Source organism: Dreissena polymorpha, chromosome 1 (assembly GCF_020536995.1).
Source record: "Dreissena polymorpha isolate Duluth1 chromosome 1, UMN_Dpol_1.0, whole genome shotgun sequence".
Classification (NCBI taxonomy): Eukaryota; Metazoa; Mollusca; class Bivalvia; order Myida; family Dreissenidae; genus Dreissena; species Dreissena polymorpha.
The window spans coordinates 179,860,579-179,875,233 of record NC_068355.1 but is presented as its reverse complement, the minus strand read 5'-3'; the positions used below and the strand labels follow the sequence as shown (position 1 = coordinate 179,875,233).

General features: G+C 33.0%; 1 long non-coding RNA gene across 1 annotated transcript; it reads left to right on the top strand.

The window, feature by feature from the left end:
* The first annotated feature begins 7,099 nt into the window (after nt 1–7,099).
* On the top strand, nt 7,100–8,542 carry LOC127864001 (uncharacterized). The gene is made up of 3 exons (XR_008041326.1): nt 7,100–7,323; nt 7,640–7,820; nt 8,178–8,542. It is a non-coding gene; the product is annotated as an uncharacterized LOC127864001 (long non-coding RNA).
* Nucleotides 8,543–14,655: the final 6,113 nt, after the last annotated feature.

Here is a 14,655-nt window from a genome sequence, read left to right as displayed (position 1 = left end):
TATAACATCCGCTTTTCTCGTCTGCACCTCTTGCTAGACATTTACATGCTGTTCTAACAAGCCTTATACTACTGCTTTTATCTTTCTTGGTGAACATCTTTGTTTCAGGATTGGCTCCTGCTCCTATTTCAGTTGTTTGCGTGTTTTCTTCATATTGTTTTATAACTTTGTCAGCCACTTCAGCAAAATTTACCAAGATGTGTAATCCACAGTAAAAATTATTCATTCTAGAAATAGATTCTTGTTCTAAATCTGACAAAGAGTTCCAGTTCGAATAAACAGATGGCAAAATTTCTTCTCAATATGCTTTCAACAACTCATGAAATTTCTTTTCAGTAGCTACGCGATCAGACATAGTGTTTTTAATTTCAGCTAAAATTTGTTTGCCTACTGATGTATTTGTGCAGTCATTTATGTCATTTATTATTAGCTTCAAAGTTGCAAGACAATTATCAGAGCTTTTGTTTATCATGTCTTTCAGTCCAATTACCCATTCTTTTTCACTAGAATCCCTCACTGAAAAGACTTCATAGCAGCTCCCACTCTTTCTAGTTTCATCTGACTGAAGAGTCGTGTCCTTTTCGCGCCCTAGCTCTTCCGATATATGCATGTAAGAAACACCTGCACGTTGATCCCCTATTCTGTTGATGGTTCTTACAGATGGCAATTTTTCAACAGTTCTTCCGCAAAACTGGGCCACATGTTTAATAACTTTTTTCACATGATTCACCCCAACCCCCTCACTCAGCAAATTCATTACACACAACTGAGTGTTTGCTGTAAAAGTGTTCGTTTCTGTATCAAAAGTTTCCACTTCAGTTTTTTTCTCATCTTGAATTAACATCTCCACATAGCCTACATCCTCTTCAAGAGCAGCGTTTTTAGCCTTTTCTTTCTCAATGTCACATTGAAGGCCATCTCTTTCTTCAAGCAATTTACTTTTGTCAATTTTAAGTTTTTCTGTCACTTTATTTCTTTTTTCCAAAGATTGCTCTTTTTGTGCCAGGGATTTGTCTAATTTATTCACCTTTTTTTGCAAAGTTTTAACTTTTTTTTCCAGTCCAGTTTTATCCCTTTTACTCCTTTTATACACATCACCAAAGTTTTTTCTTCTACTTAGGAGTTGTACTTGGGATGCAAGTGCAGAACATTTCGCACGTTTCTTTCTGATCAGCTGAGATGTTGAGGTAACCTGCCTTTTTAATCGACGTTTACTGGCTTTCAGGGAGGCATTTTCTTTTTGGAGGGCTGATAAGTTTTCTTTAAATGTGTTCGTTTCTTCTTGTAATGACTTAACAGTTTCATTTAAGGACTCTACTTGTGACTGTGTAGAAATATCTTCATATTCTTCAGACTTGGTTTTCAGGCTGACACACCTGTTGATACAGATGGTATCTGATGAATGAATATTTCATTAAGTAGTTTCTTTTTCTTTTCTCCTCGAAGAGAAGACAGACTTTTTTTCAGATTTGAAATTGTTCTCCTTAAAAATCCAGCATCACACTTCAGTAGACTGGCAACTTCTTCATAAGTACATGGTGTTTTTGCTATTGCATTACATAATTCAAGAATATTTTGATTTTTTAGAGTTCCAATATCATCCAAACTGAAAGTAAGGACACAATGTTGTAAAATTTTGTTTTTTACAAATTCAGCTGCCATCTTTATTCCGTGAAAACTTTGGTGGCAATAATTTCTCCTGTCACAATTGTTTGTGTAGCGACATCAACTCCTGTATTACTTACCTCCAGCAGAATGTACTATTAACAGTGTGAACAAATAATATACCAAGTGTAACAATGAAATTTTTTAATCAACAAAAATAATAAACAAATGTAAACAAGAGATGTGTTTGTCAGAAACACAATGCCCCCTAATGCGCCGCTTTGATTTTTTTTACCTTGAAGTATTACACATGCATGCAAAATATCAAGTTACTTCAATATTGCAAAAGTTATGACAAAACTTTAAGATTTCTTAAAGTTTTGGACAGACAGACAGAATGACAGACAGACTGGCCAAAAACCTTGTTTTAAAAAGGGGGCATAAAAAGATTGTGATCTCTATGTACCTTGTCCAATAAACAAAAGAAACGTTCCAGGTTAACATATAGTTACATTACCAGGGCTTTTTTTCAGATGATTTTATAGCTGTAAATGGGTCATATTCCCAATGGTTAATTTTTTCTCCCCAAATCCATTCAAAAAATTCCCGATGGACAGGTTGACTTTTAAAATTAAAAAAGAAAATAAGAATTTCTAATTAAATGTAAATAACCATTTTACTAAATGATTTTCATTCATATCATTCTATTTTATAGTTTAACCAAGAAAAGCATTCTTTTTTACTTATGCAATTTTCCAATTTAGTTGTGAATTGACGTTGAAATTCCAAATTACACATGTAAAGGTCATGTTCCAAAAGTAGTGAAAAAAGCCCTGATTACCTTACTATTGATTTGGCATTATGTGTACTTATAGGCTAACAGAAATCAATTATTATTTCATGTTTCCAACTCAGTATTGCTATATTCATAGTATTGTTATTGTGAAGAAAATGACTTGCCTATTGGAAATACTGACATTCTAACATGATAATAAAACCAAATATGTAACTTAAAGATATCCTACATGGTTAAAATAAACATGACTTTTTTTTAGATGTCATAAAGTTAACAACACAAGTCACAGATGAATTATACAATAATATCAATCATTAAAAAGCCAATTTTCTTCTTAATAATATCTTATTATTTTATATAAGGCCAAAAAGAAAAATAGTTGTGTTTCAGGTCACCTCCTGAAAAAAAGTAGGGTCGGTAGGTAGGAAAAACTTATTATTATTTAAAATTCTTTTTTTTTTTCATAAAGGTCATTGACTACATTTGATCATTTTGATCCTCGCTGTTCGTCAGAAATAAAATGATTGTTTTTGTTTATCTCTAAATTACGTGTTGCTACAAATTAGTTGACAGGAGCAGGCCAATCCCGAAGGAAGGCTCATTGTAAGCTCGACTGTCCAACAGACAAAAAAAACTCACATTTTCTTCAGCAGCAAACCTACGAACTTTTCGATCGCTTCGACTGTGCTGGGTGGTATCTGTGCCATACATTCTTTAAAGTCATGGAATTTGAACAATAATTCAAAGACTTTGTTCCGGCATGATGAAAACATTTGTTCTAATTGACGGACAAAATGAACGACGCCATGTTTACAATCAAACGGAACGCCGGATATCGATTTTGCGGGAAAAACAGGCTGGTCCCCCGATTGCACAATGTGTATAATATAAAGCGTTCGCGGCGACGGGATGTTATTTTGCAGGTCACAATACAATAATTCTGGTAATCGCCGCATTCGACCGGACGGAGATGGAAAAAAATCGCCGAACTCGGAACTCGACGGGGAAAAATTAACAAAAAAGGCAAATATTGGATAATAAGTTTTTGGGTCGGCCCCAAAAAGATAGGGTCGGTCGGGTGACCGGAAACACAACTATTTTTCTTCTTGGCCTAACCCTCTCTGAAATGTGTTCATATAAACATATTATTGATTAAAAAAATCAATAATCAAAATCTATATGAAAATGAATATTAAGTGAGTGTGTCAGGTTCATATTGTTAATAATGTACTAGTGGTTGGCTTGATTAGAGTGTCATAAATAAAATTACCAGCATACCTTGCTGGAGGTAGGGTCTTTTGAAGACGACTGCCTTTTTCCAGTTCTCTGAGGAAAGGTCAAAGGTATACTCTGGCTCTGTGTAGTGAGATCAAGGCTCTGGCTTTCAGGCTCTGGGTCGCATGTTGGCAGTTCTTTGTTGCTCTATAAAGAAGAACACTATTAACAGTTCATTGTTTTTACCATTCAAGGCTTTTTTAAGCCTGTTGGGGAAGGGGCCTTAGCCTTCATATTATATAGGAAAAAGTGTGTGAAACCCAAATTTGGGGATACAACTCATGCAATGTTAGTCTTGGAGGAATGAAATTTCCAGGTGTATGTTTCTTTTTTTGGGATAAGTGCATGAATATCATGAAAAATTTTGAGAGGATGTAGCCTTTTTATGAAAATTTCTGAGGGATTGTAGACTAGATTAGGCTACAGCTTTAGAATTAAAAAAAAAGAATGCTCTTCAATATCTTGTGATATCAGTCTTCTTAACCCTTTGCATGCTGGGAAATTTGTCGTCTGCTAAAATGTCGTCTGATGAATTTCTAAAATTAGCATTTTCCTCGATTTTTTTCAAAGAATAATATCAGAATAGCAAACAGTTTGGATCCTGATGAGACGCCACGTTCTGTAGCGTCTCATCTGGATCCAAACCGTTTGTAAAGGCCTTTAAAATTCGGTTCCCGCACTGAAAGGGTTAAACTCAATTATGTGATATCTGTCTTCTTAAACTACATTTTATGATATCTGACTTCTTAAAGAATAAAGGTATATATTTCAAATGCATAAACATTAGTGAATTACAATAATGATGATTAATTAATGTTGATAATAAATGTATTTCAAAATGACCGATACATTGTCATAAAATAAAATTACATGGGGTTTATGTTTCAAAATGTCATTCTGCTGAAGTGTCATTTATATACTAAGAAAAATATTTATTGGTTAACATTGCAAATTATTTTTTATCTAGTACCTGATGCGGAAGCTCCAACTTTGCAGCTATTGCAGCCAAGTCCTGTGTAAATTGACCTGGCTGCGGTGATACACGCTCACTGTCAGACCCCGGACACTCACTGTCAGACTCTGAGTCAAACTCTTGAATTTGCGACTCTTCCCAATCCGCAGACTCTGACTTAATACTATCAGACATATGTCTGCAATAAGAATAATTGAAATCAAAGAAATAATATATCTACATAATACAACTAAAATACAGTGACTGTAGCGAATTGTTGTTCACATCCGACGTTAAATAAAGATTCTTGTATCATTAATGCTATATCCGAAATACTTGCTGTCCGAATTGTGCAAGTCTGTATTTTGTATTATCCAAACATCTATTTACAGATATACGAATGAAATCTACCATAACGATATAATGTCGGTATAAATATATCTTTCGATAATGTTTAGCACGTACAACACATTTGTTGGCAACTTTACAGAGGAAAACAAGAACAATTGATATTTACGTCGTATGAATTTTCAACAACGGCGGCCATCTTGCCTTTCATGAAACGGGTCAATAGTGGGTCCATACATTAGCAAAAACCAGCAGAATCACGGCATTTTGCAAAGCAATGAGTGGCATAAATGGAAAGGAGAATGATTAACCTACAAAATAAAAGCAATTTTTCTACTGGGCAATGTATCTTACCTATTTTTCTCGATCTCGGAAATTTTCTGAGGCTTTCTTTAAGTCTTCTACGCACTTGTGTGGAAACGAAAGTGCTTTGCCCGCGAACTTAAATGTATTAACTTTTATGATTAGTGGTTATTTTAACCATATCCAATCGAAAACCACCTTTAAAACGCCGTAATTCCGACCCCCTATTGGAGCTATTTTTATGAACGAGATTTCGCGCAGGAATTTTTCAGTAATAAATGAGCCGTACGCAGTTGCCTCCCTTGTGCCCATCGCTATTTCCAGTGAACCTTTATTGTCAAATTTACTTATTTACTCGCAAAACAGTACTCATTATAGTCACGAAATGACACTAATACAAAAAATAAACTATATTACCAAAAGGCATAAACGTGTATTGTTAATTTGAAATATATAAGACTCGGAAAGACGACTAATTTGCTACCTTAAAACCAATTACAACATGTTTATGTCACTGCTCGAACACCATACCTGTTCGTCAAACACGTGGGGTGTAAATCATCCGGTTTAAAGATGGCCGACATAACAATATTTTAATAAACGATCTAGGCATAATATTTATGGGATCAAAAAATTAATTATACAAATATTGGGCACACGTATATATCCGGCCCCCTTCTCGAAATAAAATACGCTTTTTAACAAAATACACTTTAAGAAGTGCATTTATTCTGCGCTTTCTCCAATAAAGTGTATTTTTTCTGCGTCTTTCGTTTTAAAAGTACACTTAAGTGCATTAAAGTGTATTTTTCGAAATTAGAGCGCGTTTTTTCATAATCTTTTGAATTTCCAAGTGTATTTTTTCTGTACTTTTATATGATTGAGTGCGTCTTTTCAATGGAAGTGTATTTTTAACTATATCTTTTCCAAGACAGTGTGTCTTTTCAATTTAAGCGTATTTAAGTGTATTAATAAGTGTATCTTTTCTGGGTCTGAACATATTTTATACTTTTCATACATTATATATTAGTAGTAAAAATTTTGTAGTATTTACAAAAACAACACAAATACAAGTGTTATGTATGACATTATCAAATGTTTATTGATTATTTGAAAACATCAAGAAAATAATACTATTCATAATAAATTTTTTAACAACAATGCTTAACAGCTTTAAAAAGCACAAGTTCAACTAAATCAGGCTGTGGGTCACTTATTAAAAATATTGAACGTGTCAAAAATATTATGTGGGCTTCTGGCAAGCCCACATAATATTTTTGACACTTTCAATATTTTTAATATTTAAATTATATTTTCTCAAATTTCTTATACTGATATTTAACCCAAATAAAATTAATATCTACCACATTGTCTACTAAACACATTTTTTAAAGGCAATTAAAATAATATTTAAACACCTTTCAGTATGTCAAATTGAAATATTCACAAATAAATATAATATGCTAAGGGTTATGTGCATGTATTGTAATTTGTGATTTCATAAACAATAAACAGATTGTCATTTCTCAGTAATGATATTCAATTTAAGGTCACAAAGAGAAGAATTGTTATCAGTGATGTGTATTATTCCATAAATATTTTGGTGTTGAAATTTGCCTTTATCAGTAGATATATCTCAAGCTGACACAACAGATAAAAGATCAGCTCTCCCCCAATTAAATCAAATATGCATCATAAACACTAATCTCTTATCAGTGATGCAGCAATGCCTAACAAAGGGGTGCATATCATCTGCATACTTTTGATTGGTTGATAGTTTTTGTTTTGAAAACAAGCCACTTTTGATTGGTTTAGGACACAGGAAGTAAATTTGTTTAAACAAGCAGGTGTCAGCAACTGATAATGAGCTACATTTTTAGACATGATTTAGCAAATTAAGATTTTAAATTGTACTTGTAGTGTCAAATGTCTTGAAATACTGTCAGCATGAAGTATTGTGTGATGAAAACAAAGTGTATTTACTACAATGTAGTAAATCAAAGGAGGTCCAAAGTGGCTGGATACTGAAGAACAGTTGTAACAGGTTTGTATTTTTATTTCTGCATCCCTTTTTGAATTAAGTTCATTGAATTAATTATGATCATTATCATGTTTATGTATTGTCTCTGGTATAAGGATAAGTAAATGCATTGTAATTTTAAGGAAAACTAACACCAATTGAAACAAAAATAGATAAATATACAAATTAAAAAGTGTTAATGTTGTGTACAGTGAATTATTATGGCTGTGTTTTATGGTTATTGTCATCTTAAACTTCATTTATAGCTAAGTCTGGTCATTACTGAAATGACTTCTTTCCCTCATATTTCAATGAGAACTTTTATATTTTGATTTTAAAGGTAAAACTCTTGCCCCAAGGAAAGAATGTGCATTATCACCTGCTAAAAAAGGAAGAAACAGGGGGATACTGACTGATGTATGGACTTTAACACCAGGTTTTTACCCTTCAAGAGTTGGCCAACTAGAGTGAAGCAGGAGAGTGGGCTGTGCTTGACTAAGAAAAGCTGGATTTGTTGAGAGGTAAAACTATACAGGTTATTGCATTTAAAATGCATCACACTTCCAGCCAGTCCAGACAGCCAAATGAGACCACGCATCTTAGTTCATTTTCAAACTGTATTGTCTACAAAACGCTATTTCTTTGATGATAAGAGTTTAGTCACATGTGATCACAGGATTAAAAAATTGCAAAAATAAACAAACAAAAACAACAAGCAAACAAACTTGCATTGATTTAAATTTCTAATTATAATCGCAACAAGATTACCATTACAGCAATATTTCATAGTTAAGTGAAACAAAAACCTTACAATTTAACAAGTATGAAGAATGCCTCGCCCTTTTGATAGTGTGTGATATCATGTTTATCTTTTGCAGATCAATACGCATTCAAGATCCTTAAGAAGAGAAGGACACAAGCAACATCAGTGGTAGATGTCACTCCAGCCCCTGCTTTTCCGGTCTCGCCTGCTGCTTTCCAGGTCCCTCCAGCTGCCAAGATCAGGTCTAGGCACTGGCTGCCATCCAGGTCCCCCTGGCGGTTGCGGTCGTGTTCTCAAATGGCTGCTGTACTGGACTACTGGTCCCACCACCATATTCGGTCAAGGTCTCTCCAAATGCTGAAGTCCAGGTTCCTCCGGCCACTGCGGTTCAGGTACCCCCAACAGCTGTGACCTAGTTCTCTGCAGCAGCTGCGATCTAAATATATTGACCCACTGCGGAACATTGCGGTTAATCGTTTTTTCCATACAATCTTCCACAAATGCCTCATTTTATAATGAAGTGTACAATTGTTATGTTCTTATTTGTTTGTGTTATAAAGATGATTTTCCTGCACATTGTGTTTTTTTCCCTTAAAACTGCATGGGGCTATTACTTTTTTTACTGAAACATATCAGCACAAAATTGTAAAAGACTTTAACATACTTTAATACAAAAAAGTGTTTAAACCCACAGGAAACCACCTTGCCAAAAACCCACAAAAACTTACTGAGCAGGTTATTGTTTGCCAAAACCTAGCGAGTGTGCGTTTCATTGTCCATATGCTTATAAATTTAATAATTAGAATGAATTATCTTTAATGTATTTTTTTTAGATATATAAACTCAAGAAACTTACATAATTTTTGCGCCACATTACAAGTTTATTTGAATTTGTGTCACTCCTAAGATTTTCCCACGGCCGCCGAATGTCTCTCTTACCCTCTGAAAGTGTTTGTGTTTAGAAATTATTTATAACGTTATTTTTAATAAATAAATCTATTTCAGACTATAAAATACTGTTCTAGCTGTTGATATGTCCCCTTTATAGTTAAAACTGAGATAACTTGTGAGTAAATAGTTGTAAATGGTTGTATATATTTCCAAGTTTGGAAAGTTATGTAGATCTCAAATGTGCTTTCATGTCCATAGTGCTTATATATTTAATAATAAGAACGAATTATCTTTGATGTCATTTTAGGTTTTTTCATATAAACTCGAAAAACTTACATAATTTGTGCGCCACATTACAAGTTTGGCAAGAAAAAATCTTTAACAATATTAAAAACCATGTGAGGATTGAGAAAGATTTAAAAAAAACTATTTTGCTATTTGACAATTTGGTAAGCCTACATGTATGTCTTTGTCTTTCAACATATTTTATTTGCCATTGTTATTTATTGTGATATTGTTTGAAAAAATTGTATATTGACATGTTTTTTTTCAATGCATTCTTTGTATGGAACAATGTAAACCAAAAAGTATAGGGACAGGGGGAAGCAGTTGCAGAGGAAAGCGGAAAAGCTTTTAAGCACCCATAGAATGGCCTTAACTACTTGTTTATTTTAAAATGATTTATGTGAATAAATGTGTTTATTTCAAAGTTTATTTGCTGTTGTTCTCTCAGATCATATTTAAACCGGCCACTTTTCATATCCAAATGAATGTGTTTTTAATAGACATTTTCAAAGATACACTTAAGTGCACTTTATACACTAAAAATACACTTGAGCGTTTTTTTTTCTTCAAAAAATACACTAGAGCGTATTTAAAAAAAAAATACACTTGAGCGTATTTTTTTCCCCAAATTTTTCAAAAAATACACTAGAGCGTATTTTTTTCAAAAAATACACAAGAGCGTATTTAAGTGTATTTTTTCATGTTTTCCTAAGTAAATTAAAACGCTTAAAATACGCTTCAAGTGTACTTTTTGGGGAAAAAAAAAACGGTAAGCGAATTAATACACTTTAATACACTTAAGCGTATTAATTCACTTAAAAACACTAAAGTACACTTTAAAATACACACAAAAGTGCATTTATACACTCAAAAAGTGTATTATTTGAACAGAAAAATGCACTTGTTTAGTTAAATGCGCTTTAAAGCGCATGTTATTGGCACCATATTTTTTTCAGCAAAAAATACGGTGCCAATAACATGCGCTTTAATGCGCATTAAAAGCGCATTTAATGCGCATTAAATGCGCATTTAGTGCACTTTTTCGAGAAGGTACGTTACTCCTATAAATATGAGGTCGATTTACATCGACCTCATATCGTTTAACGTTATTTTGCAATAGCATCGTTCCGACATGAATTCATGTCGGAAGCTTTAACGGCATCAAATTCATATAACAGCACAGAATAATCATGCAATAAATTATTAAACATAAAATATAAACATTATTTTACTAATTGCATTAGAAGAATGTTTATACAAACTTACAAGTAATGATAGTCCAGACCTTAAAACACTATCACTGTTCGAATTCCATATTGTTGCCATATAGCACTGTGTAAATTGAAAGTTGCATAATGTTACATGTACCTCATTGGTCGGTTATAAATATATTGTTTCTCTATATATAGTATTCGATTTAGACGAAAATAATAATTTACGTGGAATGTCATATTAGTTAACCATTAAAGGGGCCTTTTCACAGATTTTGGCATTTTTTAACTTATTCATTAAATGCTTTATATTGATAAATGTAAACATTGGATCGTAAAAGCTCCAGTAAAAAATCAAGAATAAAATTAAAAAAAGGAAAAGAACATTGCCCGGAGCAGGTTTCGAACCAGTGACCCCTGGAGTCCTGCCAGAGTCCTGAAGTAAAAACGCTTTAGCCTACTGAGCTATTCCGCCGAGTACACATACTTGACGTATTTTATACCTTATATAAGCAATCTTCGTAGTTTCACAAAATTTAACGACAAAAACAGAACTCTCCAAATTATTCAATCGTTTCGCGTTGCAACGCTTTATAATTTTTAGGTTTTAAAATCGTCAAAAGATGCATATAATGGCTATATTAGACCATGGTTAATGTTCAGTATTACTGTTTCCTCACAAAAATCATAACTAAAACGAAAATTTGCGAATCTGAAACAACTTTTTTCAATTTTGTCAATTTACCAAAGCGTGAAAAGATCCCTTTAAAACTTTGATCTTGCTGTGTGTGTTTATGGACGTTATTAATTATGTTATACTTATTTTTGTATTTCATTAAGAATTAGAACGTATAGCCCTTTTTGTTAACTGTTTTTAGCAAACGATTCGCGGCTTATTAAGTTAAGACACGGAAAATAGTTAAAGCGACACTTTCATTTAAAGGTCAGAGCTCCAGATAAGGTTTTGTGAAATTCTTAAATTACTACCAGATTTTCAAAAAGAATTCTTAACTCTGTAATTTTCTTCTTAACATTACTACTAAGTTTTGGAAAATAATTCTTATTTTTTATAAATGACCTAAAAAAAAATAATGGTTATTTTCATGCAAAAAAAATCAAAATTAACATACTAGCAACTTTATTTATACGAGTTTCAGTATAATACAATTTTATTTTTCATATACCTTCATATGTCAAAACTATTCTATATTGCATGCCTTAGATGAATTTTTACATATTTCACAATTAAAACGGGTCTCCCCTTCAATCTTTTCAACGATTAGACACGGGACTTGTCCCTTTAAATCGTTCAATGTTTTCTTTTTTGTGTGTTTAAGTTTGGACCCGTCGTGTCGCGTTTTTGTTTAGCTTTTCCGACTGTGTCGGAAACTGAACATACAACATCGTATAAGATCTTTTCTATTATGTCTTTCTAAACATTAAACTTCGGCTCACTTTGCGTACAATATGTTAAAAGCGTGTTTTTGGACGCTTTGCAGTTTTTTTTGGACGCTCTCTGGGCGCCGCCATTGTTTTTTAACAGATAGCCTGTATACGCCGCTTTTATTGGAAAAAATGCGCTTTGTTAAACAAACCCGATAACCATTCTATATAAGCACCGCAAAGATCTTTAATACGCGAAAAGAACTCAATAAAAATCGATACGAACCGATGTAAAAATATTGTTCGTAACTTGATTTTGTAATTCTTAATGGTACGACAAGATTTTAAAATAAATACGTAACGGACTTAAAAATAATTCGTAATTACGAAAAAACGACCCTTATCTGGAGCTCTGAAGGTTTAATGTGAACAATATTACATGTAAATGAAACCTTTTTTGGTATTAATGTATTTTATTGACATGTTAAATTCGATACTTGAAAAGGTGTTTAGTCTTTAAAAAGATGTCGCTGATATTGTTAATTTCAATAACTGTTAATATTCTCAATGTTGTATAAGAAAATTGAATAGTTTCACTGAGTTGTATTCCCGCCTAAAATCCGATAACGTAAAACGCGCAACGGTTAAGAATAAGGTCTGAATAAGTTTAGGTATTCAGATCCGAATATCAGCAGCTGTGCCAGCGGGAAGCCCTGTATGGATTTAACAACCGCAAGCGAAACAACATCCTTTTTTATGTCCCCCACTACTATATTGTTTTTGCCCTGTCTGTTGGTCTGTTTGCGCCAACTTTAACATTTTGCAATAACTTTTGCTATATTGAAGATAGCAACTTCATATTTGGCATGCATATGTATCTCATGAAGCTGCACATTTTGAGCGGTGAAAGGTCAAGGTCATCCTTCAAGGTCAGAGGTCAAATATATGTGGCCAAAATCACTCATTTTATGCATACTTTTGCAATATTGAAGATAGCAACTTGATATTTGGCATGCATGTGTATCTCGTGGAGCTGCACATTTTGAGTGGTGAAAGGTCAATATCATCCTTCAAGGTCAGAGGTCAAATATATGTGGCCCAAATCGCTTATTTTATAAATACTTTTGCAATATTGAAGATAGCAACTTGATATTTGGCATGCATGTGCATCTCATGGAGCTGCACATTTTGAGTGGTGAAAGGTCAAGGTCATCCTTCAAGGTCAGAAGTCAAATATATGTGGCCCAAATCGCTTATTTTATGAATACTTTTGCAATATTGAAGATAGCAACTTGATATTTGGCATGCATGTGTATCTCATAGAGCTGCACATTTTGAGTGGTGAAAGGTCAAGGTCATTCTTCACAAGGTCAAGGTCATCCTTCAAGGTCAAACATCATATAGGGGGACATTGTGTTTCACAAACACATCTTGTTAAGTCTTGCACTTCGACTCCATGATCACAAAAATAACATTGAAATCCTCAAACCAAGATAATATTTGCATTTAGAGTAAGAAGTATGCACAAGAGTTAAATTGGGCAATAGAACGAGAAAGGGTAAGTTATCTAAGGGATTTAAGTATAGTGTATGTCCATTAATACAGTGTCGGAGACTTTTTTCGCTTTTAATGAACTATTCGATTATCAGTATTATGTTTCGATGATTATTATGTCTCACTCATAATGAGCTTCTCCACCTTCATTCATGATTTAAATTTTGTTCATGTACATTTATGTATGTTTTGTTTACTTGTGAGTGTGTGCGTGTGAGCATAGGGCTGGTGCGTATTTGTGCATTTTTGTTTTCTTTTTGTTGACTTCTTATGAAAATATGTTGTTCTCGTGGGCCCCATATGGCGTATTAGATCGAAATAAACACCTATCATATATTCTTTAAAAAAATGTTTTATTAAAGGGGCATTTTCACAGATTTTTGGCGTGTTTTGAAGTTTGTCATTAAATCCTTTATATTGATAAATATAAACATTGGATCTAAAAAGCTCCAGTAAACAATCAAGAATAAAATTTTAAAAAAGGGAAAAAAAAGTAGCCTGCATCAGGCTGAAACCAGTGACCCCCGGAGTCCTGGAGTAAAAACCAATTAGACCGCTCCTCCATCCTGCCAAGTATGTATAAGCGACCTATTTTAAACTTTATATAAGCAATCTTCGTAGTTTCACAAAATTAAACGACAAAAACAGAATTCTCCAAATTATTCAATCGTTTCGCGTTGCAACACTTTATAATTTTCAGGTTTTTAAATCGCCAAAAGATGCATATAATGGCTATATTAGACCATGGTAAATGTTCAGTATAACTGTTTCCTCACAAAAAATCATAACTTAAACGAAAATTTGCAAATCTGAAACAACTTTTTTCAATTTTGTGAATTTACCAAAGCGTGAAAAGATCCCTTTAAGTATTATTCCGTGTTTGCTGTCAAACACATTTTTATTAAAGAATACATTTCATAACGTTGCTCAACAATTAATGATGCATACAACTGGTAGTTTTAACACACACATATAGGTTTCATTTAATTAAAGAGTACAGAAAGCTAAAAAGTGATGTGGTTTGTTGTACAACAACAATTGGTTATGTGTAACCTATTCAAAAAATAATTTCGTTCAAGATAATTCAATGTATTTCTATAAATGACAAACACACTTCGTGTGTTGTGTATGTTTATTTTTTAAATGTACAAAAGTGTTTTAAAAGCACAATTTTTACACATTTAAGAGGTAATCGCTCACATTTATGTCTAATTAATGATAATTTTATGCATTAGCAAAGATTTAACGAGAAAAATTGAAGTTTAAGTT